We start from the raw sequence: 22,212 nt of genomic DNA on the forward strand, positions 1-22,212 counted from the left end.
ATCACCATTTAAAAATGCATTATTCATATCAATTTGTCTAATTTCCCAATTGCAACTCATAACAATAGTCAAAATTACCCAAATAGTGGCAGATTTAACAACAGGACTAAAAGTTTCAAAATAGTCAACCCTAAGCGTTTATTGGAACCCCTTGGTAACTAATTTAGCTTTATACCTTTGAATAGAACCATCAATATTATGTTTGACTTTAAATACCCATTTACACCTAATTACATGCATGTCATCAAACAAAAAACTAAGGTCCTAGTGTTATTAGCAACTAAGGCATCATATTCAACTTGCATGGCTTGCTTCCAGTCTAAATCAAGTAAAGCTTCTGTAACAATATGAGGTTTAGTTTTGACAACAGAGTAAGTGGGAGACATATGTGCAAGGAATCTTGTGACATTAGAAGAGATGCATTATTTAGGTTTAGGAAGTTTTCCTATCTTAGTTCTAGTTAAGATGGGATGAACATTAGTAACATTAGGTTCAGATTGTTGACTTTGACTAGTGAAAACAAGAGCAGGTGAATTGGATTAGTAAAATCTTAAGGAAATGGTTGAAATTGAGTAGAGTTGGATGCATTAGACTGAGACATGGAATCAGTAGACTTAGGCTGACCTTGAAGAGATATTAATATGGCAAAAGATGTAATGTAGTTCTTAAAGAAATACTGAACATTATCACATGCACAAGTTGACATGTCAACACCAAAAGTATTAGAACTTTATATATATATCTTTGAAGAATAGTTTACTGAAGGACTAAGACTACATGACTTACCTATTTGAGGAGGAGGGAACTTATAAGTTATAGTACACCTATCTTCAGGTTTATGAGAAACCATTCTAGAAGGAATATTTGTTTGAAATTTGGATCATGTAAAAAAGGAAGACAATTCCATTAAATTTAACACTTTGAGTTATATAAATTTTTCCTAAAGAGGACATATATTTATATCCCTTGTGAGCTAGACTATAACTAATAAAGACATATTTTTCTGTGTAAAAACTAAATTTATGTGACTGATAGGGTCTTATATGTACACACCCAAATACTTTGAGGGCAAAATAGTTAGAACTTATGTGAAACAACAATTGAAAAGATGAGTGAAAATCAAGGATAAGAGAGGGATGTTTATTGCTAAGGTAAACAACAGTTTGAAAAAGCAAGCCACCAAAATATGAGTGTCATACCACAATGAGCCAAAAAAATGTGACTAGTTTCAACTATTTGCCTATATTTTCTTTTAGCCCTCTCATTTTGTTGATGAGTGTGAGGACAGGGATGCCTAAAAACAATTCCATGACTAGTTAAGTATAGAGCTAAAGATCTATATTCACCTCCCCAATCAGACTGGACACACATAATTCCACTATTAAATTATCTTTCAACTAGTCTATAAAATGTCATGAAGGCAGTCTTAGTTTCAGACTTGAACTTTAGAGGAAAAATCCAAGTGAAACGACTATAGTCATCAATAAAATGAATGTAATACTTATATCCCTCAAATGCCACAGTTGGGGAAGACCCCCAAAGATCAGTATGTATGAGTTCAAGAGGTTTGAGAGCTCTAAACAAAGACATAGGAAAACTAAACTATTTAAGTTTACCAAACTGAGATGCATTACAAAAGAGACTATTGCTAGAGTAATTCTAAGATGGACAAACAAGTTTGAGAATTGAAGAAACAATTTTGGAACTAGGATAACCCAACCTAGAATGCTATAGAGCTTGAGTTAATTCAGACTTGGAAGGCCTAATAACAACTTCATAAGTAATACCATCATTAGTTTAAGTCTTAAAGGAATTACTAGCAGAGACATTGCAAACAGATATGTTATGCTTAGTACTCATAACAGTATCATGAACAAAATTGCAATCAATCACTACATTGAAAGTATTAACATATAAACCAGGATTATTCATAGAAGTATCAACATTATTATTCAAGAATTCTTTATCAACAACAGTAGCAATGTTATCATCATGAGAATCATTATCCTTGTGAATTACAAAGCAGACATATTTGTTAATGTAGTCATTATGCTTAGAATGCAAACAAGAAACCATGAGTTCCTTTGATCCAATATCATTCTTAGTCTTGCCTTGAGTAGAGGAACTAGATGGCTTGGGCAAAGATAGCATATAGAGGCCATCTCTAAGGGTTCCCTATAATAAGATAACATTACTTAGTTTATCTTTAATCACACACTTGTTAGCTAAAAATTCAACTAAAACATTATTGTTTTTGGTGATTCAAGATATACTAAGGAGATTCCTAGTGATATGGGGAATACATAGTACATTCTTAAAGTGCACAACCTTATTATGAATAAAGTTAGGTAAGACTAACTGACTAGTATAGGAGATAAAAAGATTCTCATCATTTCCCACTTGAAGTTGATCAGTACCTTGATAGATAGAGGTTGTTGTAAGTTGAAAGAGATCAATAGTCATATGATTAGTGGCTCTAGAGCCCATAAACTAAGCACTATCTTGAAAGACAGTAAGGCTAGCAATAGATGTATTAGGGACACTTAGAGTTATAGTAGAAGAAGCCCTAACAGAGTTGTGAGGAGTGACATTGGGTTGATAGTAACTTTGGGTAAGATATGTCTGATGTCTATTATAAAATGTTTATGCAAGACCAGGATTAGTGAATTGAGTTTATGGAATTTTTGGACTATACTAGGGTATGTGTGGAACTAACATTGGATAGGATTGTATTGAATGGTGATAAAAATCATGAGGTAAAGGCATAGGATGAGAATACTGGGGTTGATATGGTGGGACAAGACTAAGATAGAATTGAGGCATGACATTTTGAGTATTGTAGTTATAATTGTACCTATGATAGCATTGAATAGCAATATGCCTAGGTTTAATGCTCAATTGACAGATAACATGACTTTTTCCTCCACTTTTTCCTCTATCTCTAGCAAAACCATTTTAAGATTGATAAGAAAGAGTATTCTAACTAAAATAACTAAAGGTTTGTCTATAGTTAAGAGGACCAGAAAAATGGGTCTAATTATAATAGGATAGTAGAGTTTGATCTTAGGTATGTTGAACATAGTTTAAGGAAATAGGTAAGACAAAATTTTTAGGATATTGATGAGTAATAGCTTTAGTAAAAAAAACTTTGTGAGTATTTTCTGTAGGATCATATAGTTTATTAAAAGATTTAACAAGATTAATAGAATGGGCACCATGAAATTCTAGAGACATGTCAAATGTAAGAGACTGTTAAGCTTTGGCAAGTCTAAGCTTATGTTTTTGCAGTAGATATTAAGCATCTTGAAGAGTAGGTTTATCATATTTAGACTCAATTATAGAATTGAGAGTAATTACAGTTGAGTCATAATCAAAATCTAATCCATCTAAAATATGACTGAAAACCTCGTTGTCGATAAAACTATGCCCCTGAGATATAAAAATCTTAGCATACTCATTCATCTTCTTAAAGTATTCAACGATGCTCATATTATTCTTTTTTGTGTTTTGTATTAAGTTTTTAACTTGTAGGAGTTGAGACTTAAACTCTGATAAGAACTCATTTTCAAGAGTGACCTATAGATCATGTGTATATTGACACTTGGATATGACCCTAAACATACATGCAAAGATGGAAGACAAAAACTAGTTGTTTATCAATCTTTTACCAAAGTGAGTACTCAGGATTTGGCTGAATGATTAATTGATCTTCAGTTTGAATTTGTATGTAGGAAGGAGGACAAGTTGAAAAACCTAAAAGATGATTATCTAGACCATGGGCACCAACAGTAAATAAGACTTAAGACCTCTAAAAATTGAAATTAGACCTATCAAGTTTGGGGTTAATGGCTTGCAATTAAGAAGAGCAACTAGAGGTTCCTAGACTAGTAGAGATACCTTCTGCAACAGAACTGGCTAAGTTTTCCATAAGAGCAGAGTTATTTAGGTTTAACAGGCTCAAGAAAAGATACACCAAGATGACAACTATAATGCACCAACAAACAACAATAAACCACTTGAATTGTTACAAGAACAACTACAAATAATAACTACATAATATTGCAATCACAAGTGTTATAATCATTATTATAACTTGTATCAAAGTTACAAGACATTGTTACACTTGAGGAACGAGGTTTTAAATAAACCTTCTCTTTCACACTAGTAGCATTGCACCCTCGGATTTCTAGTTTATGTAACTAGGATGTAGATTACATACTGATTATACATAAGAAATATTAATATCCCACTAATTATGCAACATAGAAAGATTATTCAAAAATTGTACAGCTAACTCATGAAGAATCAAGACTTAGATATCAAAAGGTTATCATTCATATGTGTTATATTTGCATCATCGAATAACTTGCTCCAAACAATATAGATGTAGGGTTACATATACTAAACAATATATAAATCTAAAATTAACAATAGTACATGCACTTGAAAAATGAACAACAACCATCAAGTTTTCAAAGAAAAAACAAATCTTTATAAGCAAGAACATAAGAAACACACACAGTAGGTACAGATCTACAAATTGTTTCAATAGATACGAAACACACATAGGTCTTTCACAACAAGTAATAGATCTTAAAAAAAAAAAATGTATAGAAAATTATAAACCTAACCAAACACTTTATATATCAATTAGATAGCAAGACATATATGTTTTCAGTAACAGATCTACAACACACAGGTTACACAATCACCAAAGATATAGTTTTAAGTAAAGAAAGATTTTTAATCATGACAATAGAAACACAAATCAAATATTAATTGAACAAATATTAACCAAAAACACAAAAATGAATTCTTCAACATGCTTTAATCAACTAGATCCAAAAAATATAGGAGTATATTCTCATTAACACCCCAACGACTGCATCAGAATCATTCAAGACTTAAAGAAAATCAGTTAAACAAACTATAACAAAATAGATCTGAAAATTTGCATACTAAAACAGTCAAAAGAATATTGAAACATACTAGAATCACATAGATCTAGGAAAACATCAACATTAAAATGACATGCAAACCTTATAGACAAAGGAACATTAGCGAGAAACCAATGATCTTCACACACACAAAAGAAAACACACTTTACACAACAAAAGGAAAAATATAAAGAGAAGAATAATTACCACAATGATTGCTCGACAATACCTCGGTAGCGTTTACTCCTTAGGTCTAAATCAGACGATGCGAGTCTTTAGCTTTGATAACATGATAGGATATGTGAAAACAGATATAAATTGAAGTGGCTAGATTTAACCCTAATATATGAAATGAATAAGGAAGATGAATAGAGAGAGCGAAGAACACTTTGGAAACTAAGGAAAACAAGGGCGATATATTTTTTATTAAAAATCTGTAACTAAAAGATTACATAACCACAATTTATAAATGAGTATGGTTAAAAATATTAGAGTAGCCCTTTTAGTTTTATCAAATGGCAGCTAAGGCCACTCTATTTACAAGATAACATCTTAGTATCTTAAACTTGACAAACTTGTAGTTTCACCCTTCTATACTAACATGAACATTGTACATAATAGCGGCATGTCTACTCGGAAGAGTTGGCTTTAAGCCTTGTGACAAAATTTTTTCATTTTCTATTAAAGATGGTCATTTTAATTTAATAACTCTTTTTTGCATACTTGTAAAAAATTATTTGTTGTTTTCTTTTTTGATTGGTGTGTTATAGTACTACTAATTTGAACTTATTGTGTTTGGTGTGTCATATTCATATATTTATTAATGATTTTAATATTTATAATAGTCATATTCGTCATACATAATGAAAATTAAATTTCTTAAATATTTGATTAATAGTTGTTAATCTTGTTGGGTATCAATTGCATTATTTTAAAGTTAAAATCGCAGACTTATTGGGTTTTTATTATGATATTTTTTTTTTAATTCGTACAATTGATCATATAAAGAGACAATAAGTAAACTATTAGTATTAACTTAAAATACAGTAATTTTGTTTTGATAAAATGTCATTTCGTGTTAAAATGTCTTTTCATGTATTATTTAGTGACAAATTGTGTTATTCCTTGATATTTAACAAAATATATTGTTTGGTAATAAATCATGTTGGTTACCTGTTCCACATTTGGGTTAACTGGGATTGGGTCAAGTCAATCCAGAAATATTTTGGTTTGGTTTAAGATTTAAAATTTTTGATATAATTCTATTTCGGATCGAGTTAGAGTTTAAAATCTTTAACCCAAAACCTGAATTGATACAATATAAATATGATTTGATAATATGAACTGTCTGACCTATAATAAAGCATATTTCACCAAAATTATTTAATTTTCATTTATTAGGTTATTATAGCATAAATAAGGGAAATTAATTAAATTGCCCCAAAGATAAGGGGGTAAAACGAAATTGCCCCTGAATTTAAATATTAAACGAAAATGCCCAAAATTTGTGTAGAGACGAAAATGCCTCTCATATCAAAATTGTCGAAAACTATGCATATCTCTGTGAGACACACGAAAACAGAAAATTCAAATACACGTTTTTGCATACTCGACACCTTCGATTTTCTCTGGCGATTTTTACGACTTTTCTGACGACGAAAATGGATAAAAAGGTTAGTAAAACAATCCTTTTCATCTTTTTATGTATTTCAGTTCAAGATTTGAGCGATCTGATATGAAATTTGGGTGTTTAGCGTTAGGGTTTCGATTTGAAAAATTTGATGAAAATGTTTGATTTGTTGGTGATTTTGATAAATCTTCTTAGGGCTTTTGAGTTAGATTAGGTGTAGAGTCGATTGTTGTTGAAATGGAGTTTGTAAGACAAAGTTTGGGAGGTGAAATCTAACCACACGAATTCAGCAGTGACCACGCAAATGGTGGACTGACCACACGAATTTGTGTGATAAGATTTGCTGAAGACGGGGAGGTTTTACGCATTTTTCAAACTTCGTGGACCACACGATATGTGTGGTTAGGGGTGAAAATGCGAGTTTTAATCGTGTGGTGGGGCAGAATATAAATTGGAAAAGTTTGTTGACGCACGAAGTTACGGTCAACCATACGAATTCGTGCGGTTGACATGCGAATTCGTGTGGTAGGGGCAAAATGCATTTTTCCAAAGTTATGCACCATGTGAATTCGTGTGGTTAGAATTAGGGGGCAGAATGAGATAATGTAAAATTTTAGGGCTTTTTTGATATTTTTCATGTGAGGGGTAAATTGAAATTTATGCATCCTAAGGTTTGTTGACGTGTAGAATTCGAATTTGATATCTATTTTTTAAAATAAGACCTCTATGTATAGAACTGAATAATTTATAATATAAAATTGATATAAATTTAATATAATTATAATTTAATTTTGATACAGGGAGTTGGACAAAAGAGAAAAATGGATGAAGGCAAGGATGAAATACGATTTCCTTTTGAAAAACACTTCAAGGCTCAAGTTACTACACGTGGATATAGAGATGTGGGAGCTATGATCAAAAAATTATTTACAAAGAGACAATTACAAATTTTTCGACATACCTGTTTTGGACACTTCCTAGACTTGAAGGATAGTCGATTTAGTAGGGTTCTAATACACTTCTTCATCCTTCGAGAGATAAATAAGGTGACCTCGAGAGAAGAATTATGGTTTCGAGTTAATGATGTGGATATAAGATTTAGTCCGTATGAGTTTGCCATTATGACAAGCCTTCGATTCATTCATATGGTAGATATTGACATCTATATTCTATCGAAGGCCATTGATCGGATTTTCTAGACATATTTTCACAGGTGTAAGTCAATTACATATGCTGATTTGAGTCATGTTTTCCAGCAGAGGCCGTGGGGGAGGATAACACTGATGCAATCAAGTTAGCGCTGTTGTTTTATCTTCACATGGGGTTATTAGAGAGTGATTTGAGGAAAACAATTTCCCAGAAGATATTACAATTAGTTGATCATCTTGATGGGTTCAATGCATACCCATAAGGAGTACGGGTGTGGCAGATGACATATCGCTCTATATATGATAATATCTCTTAAATTTCTATAAATTTCGGTCCAAAAAAGAAGAAGAAAAACTAGCTTAAAAGTATAGGATCATGGGATTTCCATTAGCGTTTCAAGTAGCTATAATATTTATTAATTTAAACAAAAAATTTGTGTTTAAAATAAAATTAATTTAATAAGATTGTAAATATACACAATAACCAATTTATGTTGATAACGCAGTTTTGGATATATGAGACGTTGGACTCGCTATATCGATGGGTAGATATGTCGCCAATTGTAGGAGCTGCCCAAATGTTGAGATGGCACACGAAAGACATTCCGGGATGGGATTTTATGTCAACTATCTTAATTAGAGATGCAGTAAGTACTAATTTGTTAAATATTAATTTATGTATAAGGTATAACAATAAAATGCACTAAAAAAAATATTTTGTAGGATGATGTTAATTTTCCATTAGTTTTATCTCTGGTTGAGAAAGATACAGACTGGTATGATGATATCGTCCAATACAAAGGGATGTTGGATAACCCATCTTTTTTATCCACATCACCCTTGGCATCTTCAGGAGATGCATCATTAAGTCCTCTTGACGTTAGTTCTTTGATCGTTGTTCCTCCTTCTACTGAGGCTCCTGTTTAGCCTTCTCTTACCGAGCTTTGTCCGATTAGTGACCCTATTATGACCCCTGTCAAGGAGCACATATCACTGGATCCCGTGCCTCTGTCTCTACCACTGAGCATATGTCAGATGATTCTCCTATAAGTGGACCAGATTTCTCCATCTATTACTTTGATGTTGTATTGGCTCGATGGGGAAATCTTATCTTAGATCAACTCACTGGTTTGGAAGCTAAAATAGAGGATAAACTTAGTCAAATTGAGGATAAGATGACTCTTATGGGGGATAAACTAAGTCGTATAGAGGAGATATAATCTCATCACCACACAGATACTATTCGACAGGTAAAAAAGTTAATATTTTACTAAATATTTCATCTATTTATATAAGCAATTATATAAACCTTATAATAATTGTATATATTGTTACAGTCTTCTCATGACAATGGTGACGGACTATCGACAGAGGATCCGATATTTTCGTCTTCATTTGTTATCGATGTGAGTGCTAATTGCTTCAAGTATATTAGGAATGATACTTTAGAAATACTTTTTGTCTTCTGTTAACTCATAAATGTTGAAATTATTACAACGTCAGTTATTTGATAAGGGATCATCCCGAGAAGATCCTATATTGACTTTTGATATGGGCAATGACATATCATCGCATGAGATTTTTCCAATGACACCTTCTATGATGGCTCAGGTAATTCAAAACTATCACTTTCTCCCACCCTAACTACTTGTGCACGCTACTGACATTCTTTATTACAACATTTGACCACCTCTCTACGCGTGTCTGATTTGTTAACTGAAAATTGATATCCCTTTTGAAGAGCATCTTGATATATCGCATCAATGACATGTTGTTTACTTGTAAATAATGTATCAACTTTTGGATAATTATTATCGATCGATACTTTTGAGGTTTTGGATGTAGATGGTTGATCAAAAAAAGGTGGTAATCAATAAAATGCATTAATACGAACATTCCTACCATTAGGATTTGTTTCCGAAAAACTACTTGTACCTTCGATATCTTTATTAACGTATGTCTGCTCTTCAACCTCCGATTCCTCGATTGGAATATCATGTACAACCTTTCTATCAAATTCACTCCACTCTAGAAATTTTTCTTCGTAACCATTAAGAAATTCTTTCGCACGATACAATGCATCAACATCAACATAATTTATATATGTAAAATCTTCCTCTGAAAATTCTTGTTTCGGATTGATCCTGATATTTTGAATTTCTTCTATACCAATAGTTTGACTTTTTGGATAACTACTCGACTCACTACCTTGTAAATCCTCATCTGCTTGTTGAGCTCATAACTATCAACATTAACTGTAGTTATTACAAAAACTAGAACAATTCTTTAAAATGTTAGATAGACCGTTCAGAACCTCAACATCTTTATCATTCGAAATTTCTATAGGAATGTCGTCATCAAGATGCTTTGGTTTCATGCTTAACTGAATGTTAAATATCCTTCGATCTATATTGCACTTGTCGCTCACTATTTGGATTAATTCTTCGAATGATATGTGTTCTAGAATTTTAATCAATTTCTTATTACCTCCAACATATTTTATAACATTGTCACCATTTTCTATCCATTTCCCCCTATATCTAATTGAAGCATATACAACAATTTAGATTAATTTTACAATAAAATATATAATCAAGATAAGTAATATGACTGAAAATACTATTTATAGATTTCTATTGCACAATTATACATATTCCATGATTCAATTATATATTGTGACTATTAATATACTTTGATTAATGTGATGCTAATTTGTAAAAATATCACTTTACTTTTATATTATATAATATTATGTTTTCTCAAATATTATCTAACATATCTCTAACACCTTGTATTGTAATATATCATTTTACTCTCTAATATTATCTAATCTAATTCTCTAACACCATTTATCCCTAAATATTATTTTATCCTATGCTACTATAATATTTACAATATAGCCCATGTGATTTTTATTATTTTACTTATTACACACAACTATAATTTATTATATAAAACATAGCATATAATTGCATTATTAATAAAGTAATAACTATTGAAGTAATAGTAGGGATAGATACCTCGATATCACAATTTTTTCTCTTCTTGCTCGAAATCCTGAACACGAACTTCTTTTCTCTTTTAAGAAATCTCTCTCAGATATGTTAAAAATGAAGGAAAACATATGGTTTATATAAAAATAAAGGAAGGGTAGTTTTAGTATTATTTTGGGACATTTTTGTTCAAATGTCTTAAATTAAGGGTATTTTTGTTTAAACCCCAAAATTTGGGGTACATTTTTTATTACCTTTAAAAAAGGGTAATGTAATTAAGAATGGTAGTTTTGGTATTTAAGAGCATATTTGGGGCATTTTAGTTTAAATACTTTAATATAAGGGTATTTTTGTTTAAACCCCAAAATTTGGGGTAAATTTTTTATTACCCCAAAAAAAGGGGTAATTATTTTAATTTTCCTATAAATAATGTATTTGTTTATTTTTCATAACAAAAAGAATTTAATTATCTTAGTGATAGAGTTTTGAATGTGTACTTCAATAAAACTTTGTGCACTAATGATAATTATAATTTATTTATAAATAATAATATATCATTATATGGTTAGATTATTTTAATTAAAAATAAAAAAATATTCAATCATATAATAATATGTCATCGTTCATATACAAATGAGACTCTTTTTTAATGCACATAATTTTGCTCAAATTTCATCACGACTTCCCACTAAAATTATAAACCAATTGTTACATAATTATATTAAAAAAGGGATTGTAATTATAATTAAAATAAATAAATAATGAGTAAACAACATTTTCTCACGTAATGTATGAACTAAAAAAACTTTTTTATTATTTTTTTTTTCTCCAATATCAACCTTCCTTAAAAAAAAAAAAAAAACTAACGATATAAGGGTAAAAAGTAATTTTATTATAAATTAATTTTGAAAAAAACAACAGTTTTCTGTCAAACTCAAATATTTTAAACATGAAAATTTAACATTTAAAAAAGTTTAAATTAAAAAAATTTAAAAAAAAACTATTTTCTATCCTACCCAAATATTTTCAAATCCCTCTATATTTTGAAACTATGATATGACCCCGCTAGTTGTAATATTTCATTTATACTCATAATTTACTGCATTATATTCAATTCTTTAGAGTGTAACTATCATTTTTTAAACTATTGATAAATAATGATATTTCAAAATTTTTAAAAAGACCGCCAATATTTTTAAAAATTACTTATACCTCCTAATTTTACTATTTTACAACAAAAACATTCCTATTTATAGGAAAAGAGGAAGAAATTGTGAGGGTGAAAGGAAATGGAAATAAGAGGCTTTTTATCTAATTTGAATATTTAAAATGTTATTTAATTTAGAGCTATATTATGATTTAAAATGGTAATTTCACTTTTTAATATTATTGTTTCATTAACAAAGTTTAATTTTGGATGATAAAGTGTTATTTATGTTTGATTTTAAGTTAAAAAGTATTATTTATGTTTCCTAGGGTTAGAAAAGTTTTATACGACCAAAACTTGGCTGAGACAATGGAAATTAATCTAAATTAACAAAAATTAAAAATAACATTATAAATATGGAAATTATATAAGAAGCTTTTTATTGATGTTTTCTTTCACCCTCATTCCCTATTCCTCTTTTCTTAAGGATTATATTTGGTAGTTCATGTCATTTGATTATGTGTATATCATGTTAGTTTAGGTTTTAGGTCATTGAACCTCAATCCAAACCTAACCTAAAATAGAATTATATAAAAAAATTTTAACCCTAACCCAACCTGAATTATATTCAAATTGAGCTAACACAACCTAAAATGACCTAAAATTGTTTGTTGTTTCCATTCTCTTAAGTGTTTGTATCGTTTTAATTTCTTCACCAAATTATGTTAACCTACAAACTAGACATGTTAAGGGGCTGGATCGACCCGTGCCCCTAGTTAGTAAAAACACATATTATTTTTATTTAATTAGCATATTAAACACGTTGAAAAGAATTTTTAAACCCAAAATGTATTAAAAACACGTATTTTACACCTTTCCCATATTAAATGCAAATTATTCGGCCATATTTTACATTTGACATATTTTTGAATTTTTGGCTAAGCTTATAGTACAAAATTATTCCTTTCATTTTCAATTATTTATAATAATGCCACAGTCATTTAAAAGGAAAACCTAATTTGTTTCTTCTTGATCCCTAATTTTCGATTCTCCTTCCCCTATACAAATATTCATGCTCCACGGAAACACTCAAACACCTAAGTCATCTTCTTAATCCTTAAGAACTAGACATGTTAAAGGTTGACCCATGCCCCTAGTTAGTAAAAACGCATATTATTGTTGTTTAATTCGTGTATTAAACACATTGAAAAAAGTTTTAAACCCAAAACATATTAAATACATATTTTACACCTTTCTTGTATTAAACACAAATTATTTGGTCATATTTTACGTTTACTGTATTTTTGAATTTTTGGCTAAGCTTAGAGTACAAAATCATCCCTTTCATTTTCAATTATTTACGATAATGTCACAGTCATTTAAAAAAAAAAAACCCAATTTCTTTCTTCTTAATTCCTAATTTCCCATTCTCCCTCCCCTGTACAAATATTCACATTTCACAAAAACACTTAAACACCTAAATCATCTTCTTAATCCCTAATTTCCCAATCTCCCTCCCTTGTACGAAGGTCATGCAGTTAATAATCAGAGTGATATGCCAACCTTGTCATGCATATGCATACTACTCATAATTTCCCTTTGGCCTACAATTTTTGAAAAAAGGAGTTGGTATTGCTTTCTGTCATTTAATATTTTTTTTGTTGATATTTTCTCTTGTTTCATTATGTAGTTTCTATATGTGGAGGATTTTGATTGTAGCATAATATTATCTTTCGGTATAATGGATGAAAGCCACCCCTAATTTTACTGTATGATCATATTTATTCATCAAAACTAACAACTTGTTTATGTTTTTGTGAAAATTGTGAACTTTTTATTAATGATTATTTTTGGTTATATTTTTAACATGAGAAAGTACTTCTAATGTTAAATTAGATTTTGCTTAAATATCTTTAATTAAATGTTTTTTCTAGATGCACTAATAACTTGTGCATCAATTTTTACTAATCTCAATGTTATTCTTGATTGTTTATGTATTTAGTTAATAACTCCTATCTATATGTTTTGATGATTAACCTTTTAAAGTGCATAACACTGTACTCTTTGGGTTGTTTTATCTATCGTATAGGTCTGTTTGACATAAATTTAGAATTCATTTACATTAGTTTTGTATTATTTTAATATTGCAAGCATATATATTGTGTTTGAGTCTCAACAGAGTCTTTTTTTAGAGTCTTGAGATAATAATTTAAATTTAAATTATGTATTATGAGTTAATTAAATACTTTACATTTGAATTGTTATGTTAATTTTCATTAGAAGATTCACGAAAGTATTAAAATATTATTAATATTATTATATTTTTATAAACGTATTATTGACAATATGTTGTATTAAACTCGTATATATACGTTTCATATTTTTTCCCTATGAGTGTTTTTTATAAATGTATTTTTTACTATTCACATATCATAACCGTATAATTTTCATACTGTTTTTTTTTTTTTTTTGTTTCTGTATTTACTAACTAAGCCTGTGACACAATCCATGTTTGAGCACGACTTGCAATATTGTAGGTCGTGCTCAGGGTTATAGGATAAGGTTGTGAGCCAGTTAGAAAAAAATAATAAAAATTATAATATTTAAAAAAATAATTTAAATTAATTTAAAAACATTAAAAAATATATAAAATTTAGGGTCCATGAAGGCATGACGCAAGGGCCTTTGGGCCATGCCATGAGTCTTCCCATGTTATGGCCTATGGGAATTATGGATTGTAGAGAATTTAGTCCGAAATGGCTTGAATTGACTTCCTACCATAACATTTATCTTCTTTATACATGATTTAAACAATTTACACACAAAAAATTTTAAAATTGTTATAAAGTTAATTGATAGATAGTAATGATAATTGCAAATATATAAAAACAGAGAAGAAAACTAAAGAGAGAAAAGAAGCAGAAGCAAAAACAAAAATTAAGGGAGTGGTTTTATGAAAGAGAATTGAGTTTTTTTTCATATATCCACAAGTGATAAAAAAGGGGGTTTATATAGCAGTTTGTCGCCACCCTTATCACCTAATACAATTGACTAATTCCCTTTATTTCTTCTTCCTGCATCAGCCCTCACCATTTTTCTTCCTCCATGTGCTTGAAATAATAAATGATTTCCCACCACTTTTTCTTGCCTTGATTTGGTGGAAAGCCACCTAGATATATAACACTCTCCCCTTGGATTTCTATCACTTACTGATAATTATATTAACCTTGCTAAGGAAAAATCTAGTGGGATAAAAACTAAAGCATAGGAACATAATTATTTAATGTCCTATAAGTTGGTGTTAGACGTGCTTAAACTGCCTCATTAAAAACCTTACTAGGAAAATCAAGTGGGACAAAACCTAGTCAAGGAAAAAAGAGTACAGTGCACATTTTGTCCACAATATGATATACTTCAAAAATTAGTTTGAAAAATACTCCCCCTGATGAATACTCCTATTTTTTTGTAGTGGCATTAATTTGGTTACTTATTGAGCCACCGCATACAAATGTTATACACTAACTTTTCAAATGTTGATGTTAGTAATATCTTGGTGAACAAATCTGTCATATTCTCATTGGATCTAATTTGTTTAACATCAATCTTTCTACTCTACTAGAGCTCATGAGTGTAGAAGAACTTTGGTGAGATATATTTGGTTCTATCTCCTTTGATGTATCCCCCTCTAATTTGGGTAATACATACTGCATTGTCTTCATATAATATGGAATAAGTGTCTATTATAGAAGAAAGACTACATGCATTCCTGATATGATGGATAACAAACTGTAACCATATGCATTCTTGACTAGCTTCATGAAGAGCTAGAATTTCTGAATGATTTAAGGACGTTGCAACCAAGGTCTGTTTGGTGGAGCGTCATGATATTGTTATGTCATTATAAGTAAAAACATATCCAGTCTGTGAACAAGCCTTATGGGGGTCAAAAAAATAACCAACATCTGTATATCTAATCAAACTAAAATTTTTAAAGGATTTGACAGAATAGGATAATCTCAAATCTTTAGTTCTACATAGGTAATGGAGTATGTGTTTAATTCCGTTCCAATGGCGACGAGTTGGTACAGAGCTAAATCAGGCTAACAAATTAACTGCAAAGAATATATCTGATCTCGTGCATTGGGCCAAATACAATAAGGTTTTAATGGCATTAAGATGTGATACTTTAGGACCGAGTATTTCTTCATCTTATTTTTTAAGACGAAATGGATCATTTTGCGGATCAAGAGATCGAACAACCATTGAGGTGCTAAAAGGATGAGTCTTATCTATATTAAAACGTTTTAATAATTTGTTAATGTACGTTGATTGATGGATAAATATTCCATTTGAATTGTGCTCGATCTGCAGGCCGAGACAATATTTTGTTTTCCCTAAATCCTTCATTTCAAATTCTTTTTTAAGATATTTAGCAGTTTTTGAGAGCTCTTTAGAAGTTCCAATTAAATTCATGTCATCAACATAAACTGTTATAATGGCAAATATCAATTCTGACCTTTTGATAAAGACATAGGGACATATAGGGTCATTTACGTAACTCTCCTTTTTCAAATATTCATTGAGGCGGTTGTATTATATTCATCCAGATTGTTTTAATTCATATAATGATCTTTGTAATTTGATGGAATATATGCCTCTTAAATTGTCCCCTTTCACTTCAGGCAATTTATATCCTTCAGGGAGTTTCATATAAATTTTAGTATCCAAATTTTTACACAAATAAGCAGTAACTAAGTCTATTAGATGTATATCCAGTCCTTCAAAGACTATTAAACTGATTAAATATCTGAATGTGATTATATCCATTATGGGTGTATATGTTTCATCAAAGTCTTTATCGGGCCTTTGGGAAAACCTTTGGGCTACAAGTCTGGTTTTATATCTAGCAATTTCATTTTTCTTATTTCTTTTTCTTAGAAATATCTATTTATATCTAATGGGTTGTATGTCTTTCGGTGTGGGAACTACAAGCCCAAACACTTGATGTTTTGCTAGAGAAACTAATTCTGCTAGAATTGTTTCTTCCTATTTAGGCCAATTATGTATTTGTTTTCACTCGACCACAGTATGTGGTTCAAAATCATCATCATTCAGAATTTTAGTAGTTACTGCAAATGAGAATATATCATCAATTATAATTGTTTCAATATTCCACATCTCTCGTGTATGAACATAATTTAAAAATATTTCAATATTTTTATTTTCTTGTTCTTCAGGATTTTGTACTACTTCAGGGGTTTGTGCCATTTTAAGGGCTTGAGTCTCTTCAGGGACCATAACCTCTTCTGGAGAAATATTAGAGAGTGTGGTTTTTCATTTATCTTAGGATTATCATGATTGATAGTTGTTTGATTATTTGTCTTTCTTTTTCGAGGAACCGTGTTCTTCGATCCAACAGGTCTATCATACTTCTAGCGTGTAGTAGATTGATCAGTTATTGTAGGAATGGACTGTTTAGTAGTCATATTGATTCTTGCTGGTGCATTAGCAGTTGGAACATGTGATCTTGTCACTTTTGTCGTATATACAAATGCATCAGCATTTGGTTGGCAATAATTTATAAACGCACTATCCTCTGTACTTCAGTTTCACTTTAGGATGTGCAAAGATCTAAATGAGACATAGAAGATACATACCAAGTAAGTTCATGTCTAACTTCAAGAGGCATTTTCTTTTCCCCTAAAGATAGGAAAGTTGTCTTATCAAAGTGACAATATGCAAATTGTGTAGTAAAAAATCATCTGTTAATGGTTCCAAGTACTTGATAATGGATGGTGAATTATATCCAACATATATTCCTAAACGACGTTAGAGTCCCATTTTTGTGCATTGAGGAGACGTAATAAAGACATATACAACACAATCAAATATTCTCAAATGAGATATATCAGGGTGATAACCAAAGACCAATTGTAAGAGAGAATATTGATGATAAGAAGAAGGTCACAAGCGCATTAACGTTGTAACATGTAATATAACATGTCCCCATATAAAAGTTAGTAATTGACTTTTTAGTAATAAGGTACGTGCAATTACCTGAAGTCATTTTATAAGAGACTCAGCTAATCCATTCTATGTGTGGACATGCAAAATTGGATGTTCAACCTTAATCCACATAGATGTGTAATAATCATCAAATATTTTGGATGTAAATTCACTAGCATTATCGAACCGTATTGACTTGATCGAATACTCTGTGAAATATGCCTTAATTTGATAATTTGTGCTAACAATTTAACAAATGCAACATTTCAAGTAGGCAATAAACAAACATAAGATCATCGTGCAGATGCATCAATTAAGACCATAAAATAACGAAATGACCCACTCGGTGGATGAATAGGTCCACATATATCCCCTTATATCATTTGCAAGAATGATGGGGATTCACCTCTAATTTTGAAAAGAGATGATCTTATTATTAATTTGGCTTAAGAACAAGTGGTGCAAAATTTTTCACTGGACAATAAAATTTTATGATTCTTTAACGTATGTCCATATGAATTTTCAATAATCTTTCGCATCATTGTAGATCCTAGGTGGCCTAAACGATCGTGTCAAAGCATAAATGCTTTTGGATCACAGAACTTCTGGTTCGATATCGCGTAGGTTTCAATTGCCTTTTATGATTGTATAATATAATCCAGATGATAAAGCGGGCAATTTTTCTAGTACATGTCTTCTTTGGAGGTATTATTAGTTATACATAAATATTTTGCACCATTTTCATTTATGGTTTCAATATGATAACCATTGTTTATTAAATCTTTAAAACTCAATAAATTTCTTCTGGATCTATTTGAATATAATGCATCATTGATGTTAATTTGGTTCTATTTTTTAACATAATTGTGGCTCTTCCAGAGCCTTCAATCATATTTATTGATCTTGATATAATATTTACTTTAGCCTCTATTGGTGATAAAGTTAAGAATAATTTTTTTTTTTTAATATAGTGTGGGTGATTGCGTTATCGACTAAACATATGTTTTTATCACCAGCTTTTGAAGTTAACGCTTCAATTTTAGAGTCTGTTTCCTTTTATTTGAAAATTTACATTAGTCATTAATTATTACAAAATTTGAAAGGAAGAAATATATATAGTACTAATTATACACTATAATGTACATAATCTCTTAATCTTGAAAAAATTCTAAAATATCAAAGTTTGCCAGATCGATAGGGTCTAGAGTATCAACACAATTTGATTCGATCTTCTTGTTTACATTTTTAATAGATGTTTGGTATAAATCTACCAGATATCTTGGTGTACAACAGGTATGTGACCAATGACCTTTAGAACCACATTTATAATATTCACTTTCATGGTTTTGTGGTTTAATCTGTATCATTTTCCCTTTATCCTATTTTGTTTCATCTCTGGTCTTTTAAAAGTGGAAAGATTTTCTATTATGACCACCTCTGGATCGAAACTTATTTCGTCTAGGACCTCGTCTATGCCCACGATGACTACTACTAGTATTTGCGTTCACTTCAGGGAATGATGCAGTACCAATGGGGCGTCTCTAATAGTTCTTTAATAATAATTCATTGTTTTGCTTAGCCCCCAATAAACAAGATATCACTTCGGAATATTTTTTAAAATTTTTTTCCCTGTATTGCTGTTGTAGGAGCATAATTGAGGGAAGAAATGTGGAGAAAGTTTTTTCTAACATATTTTGTTCAATTATTTTTTTCTCCATATAGTCTCATTCGAGAGACAATTCTGAATATGACAAAGTTATATTCACTTACAGATTTAAAATCTTGTAAGCGTAAATGAGTTCATTCATATTAGGCCATCGGTAATGTTATTGATTTATGATGATCAAATTTTTTTTCAAATTTCTCCATAATTCTAGTAGGTCCATAATATCCACGTATTCTTCTCACAGCCCTTTATGGATATGATGACGAAGGAAAATAGTAGTTTTAGATTTATCCTACTGGGATGCATTATTTCCTTATTTTATTGTTTCTCCTAGGTTAATTGATTGTAAATGGAGAACTATGTCCAAGGCCCATTCAGAGTAATTTTCTCCATCCAATCGAAGGGCAACATATTGAAGTTTTACAAGATTTGCCATTTTTACCAACTGCAGGTTGACGAAAGAAATAAAAATTAGTGATATGATTGAATCTTTCTTTCAGATTTCTCTATAATTCTAATGGGTCCATAATATCCACGTATTCTGCTCGTAGCCTTTTGTGGATATGATGATGAAAGAAAATAGTAGTTTTAGATTTATCCTGCCAGGATGCGTTATTTCTTTATTTTATTGTTTCTCCTAGGCTAATTGATTGTAGATGGAGAACTGTGTCCAAGGCCCATTCAGAGTAATTTTTTCCATCCAATCGAAAGGCAACATATTGAAGTTTTACAAGATTTGCCATTTTTACCAACTGCAGGTTAATGAAAGAAATAAAAATTAGTGATATGATGAGGAAAAATTATGTGCGAACTTTAGGTTCGTATTTGTCATATATTCACATGATTAATATTCATAATATTATAGTATATAAGACTTACATAATATTTTAAACTTCTATTTCATTATTTTCATCACTTATGCAATCTTTAGGTTGCAAGTGAGATATAGTTAAAATAAATATTTAAGTGAAATTTAGGACTTTAGACCAATATATATTTTCTCATGATTTTATAATATTCAGGGTACAAATCATATACCGTAATTATATTTAGGACTTTAGGTCCATATTCATAATTTTGTAACTTCAGGTTACAAATAATGTTCAGGACTTCGAGTCCAAATTTATGATATTTTGCAAACTTTGGGTTATAAATAGAGTATAATTATAACTGAAAAATTAAATAGAAGTATAACATAAAATAAAATATATATAATAATTGAGAGATTATAATAATATATCTGAGCAGATCGTGCTAATAACGTGTTATAAAGTTAATTGATAGATAGTAATGATAATTACAAATATATATAAACAGAGAAGAGAACTAAAGAGAGAAAAGAAGCAAAAGCAAAAGCAAAAGCAAAAGTAGAAGCAGAAACGAAAATTAAGGGAGTGGTTTTATGAAAGAGAGTTGAGCGTTTTTTTTCATATATCCGCTAGTGATAAAAAAGGGGGGTTTATATAGGAGTTTGCCGTCACCCTTATCAACTAATACAATTGACTAATCCCCTTTATTTCTTCTTCCTGCGTCACCCTCACCATTTTTCTTCCTCCATGTGCTTGAAATAATAAATGATTTCCCACCACTTTTTTTGACTTGATTAGGTGGAAAGCCACTTGGATATGTAACAAAAATATGTCAATTATCTTAGTAACTAATCTCATTCACACCACAAAAGAACAAAATAAAATTTTTAAATAAAAATAAAAATAATATAAATAATTACATTTATACCAAGAAATAACTATATATAATTTGTAAGAATTTTGATTGTTATTGAACTTGTTATTTAAATTTTTTTAAACTTACATCTAACAAATTCTACTGCAGTAAATATTTCTCAAAATATTTAGATTAGTTCGGGTTATTTTCATATCAACTTTAACACAATAATATTTTTTTTTCAAGTTATATCGAGTTGACTTAAATTCACTTTAGTGTAAAAAAAAAACTCACTCCTAATATGATTTTTTTTGCATTGTGTCATATTAATTGCTCTAATAAAAATGATCAAGATACATTTAAACAATTAAAAATAAATTAGGTTTAATATCAAATGTGATGCATAATAGAAAAATCGTAGAAAATACACAATGTATATTTAGAGATTAGATACGATTTTGCATGACAAAATACAAGTCATTAATTTTTAATAGTTTTAGAGTTTAAACCTATTTTTATATAATAAAATAAAAATCTCATCTCTTTAATAGATTATTTAAAAAGTTTGTTTTTTAATTAAAAAAATATTATTTAATCGATTATTAGAGAAAACATTATTTTGTTTGATACCTCATGATAATGTAATCTCTTTACAAAATTATATTGTTGATTGGCATTGTATTTAATCCAAGTTTTTTATATTTAGATTAAACAAATTGAATTCAAATAAAATATTAAATTTATTTTTATAAAATAAAATAAATTTAAATTAATCTAGATATTTAAATTTAAATAAATTTAAAATTAAATTATTTTAAAGTTAAATCCTAATCTCAACATGATCATGGTACACTGATTTTTTTAAATTCAAATTACTTTATAGTTGAAATCCTAGTCACCTGTCTCAGACTTAATTTGAAATTATTTATCTTACAGTAGATGATGTGCGGCCAAGTCTTGTAGAGTCGGGCACTTAAAGATACGTGTCGGTATATTATTGGATAACGTAATAACAGCTGT

The sequence above is a fragment of the Mangifera indica genome, chromosome 18 (genome assembly GCF_011075055.1).
Source record: "Mangifera indica cultivar Alphonso chromosome 18, CATAS_Mindica_2.1, whole genome shotgun sequence".
NCBI lineage: Eukaryota > Viridiplantae > Streptophyta > Magnoliopsida > Sapindales > Anacardiaceae > Mangifera > Mangifera indica.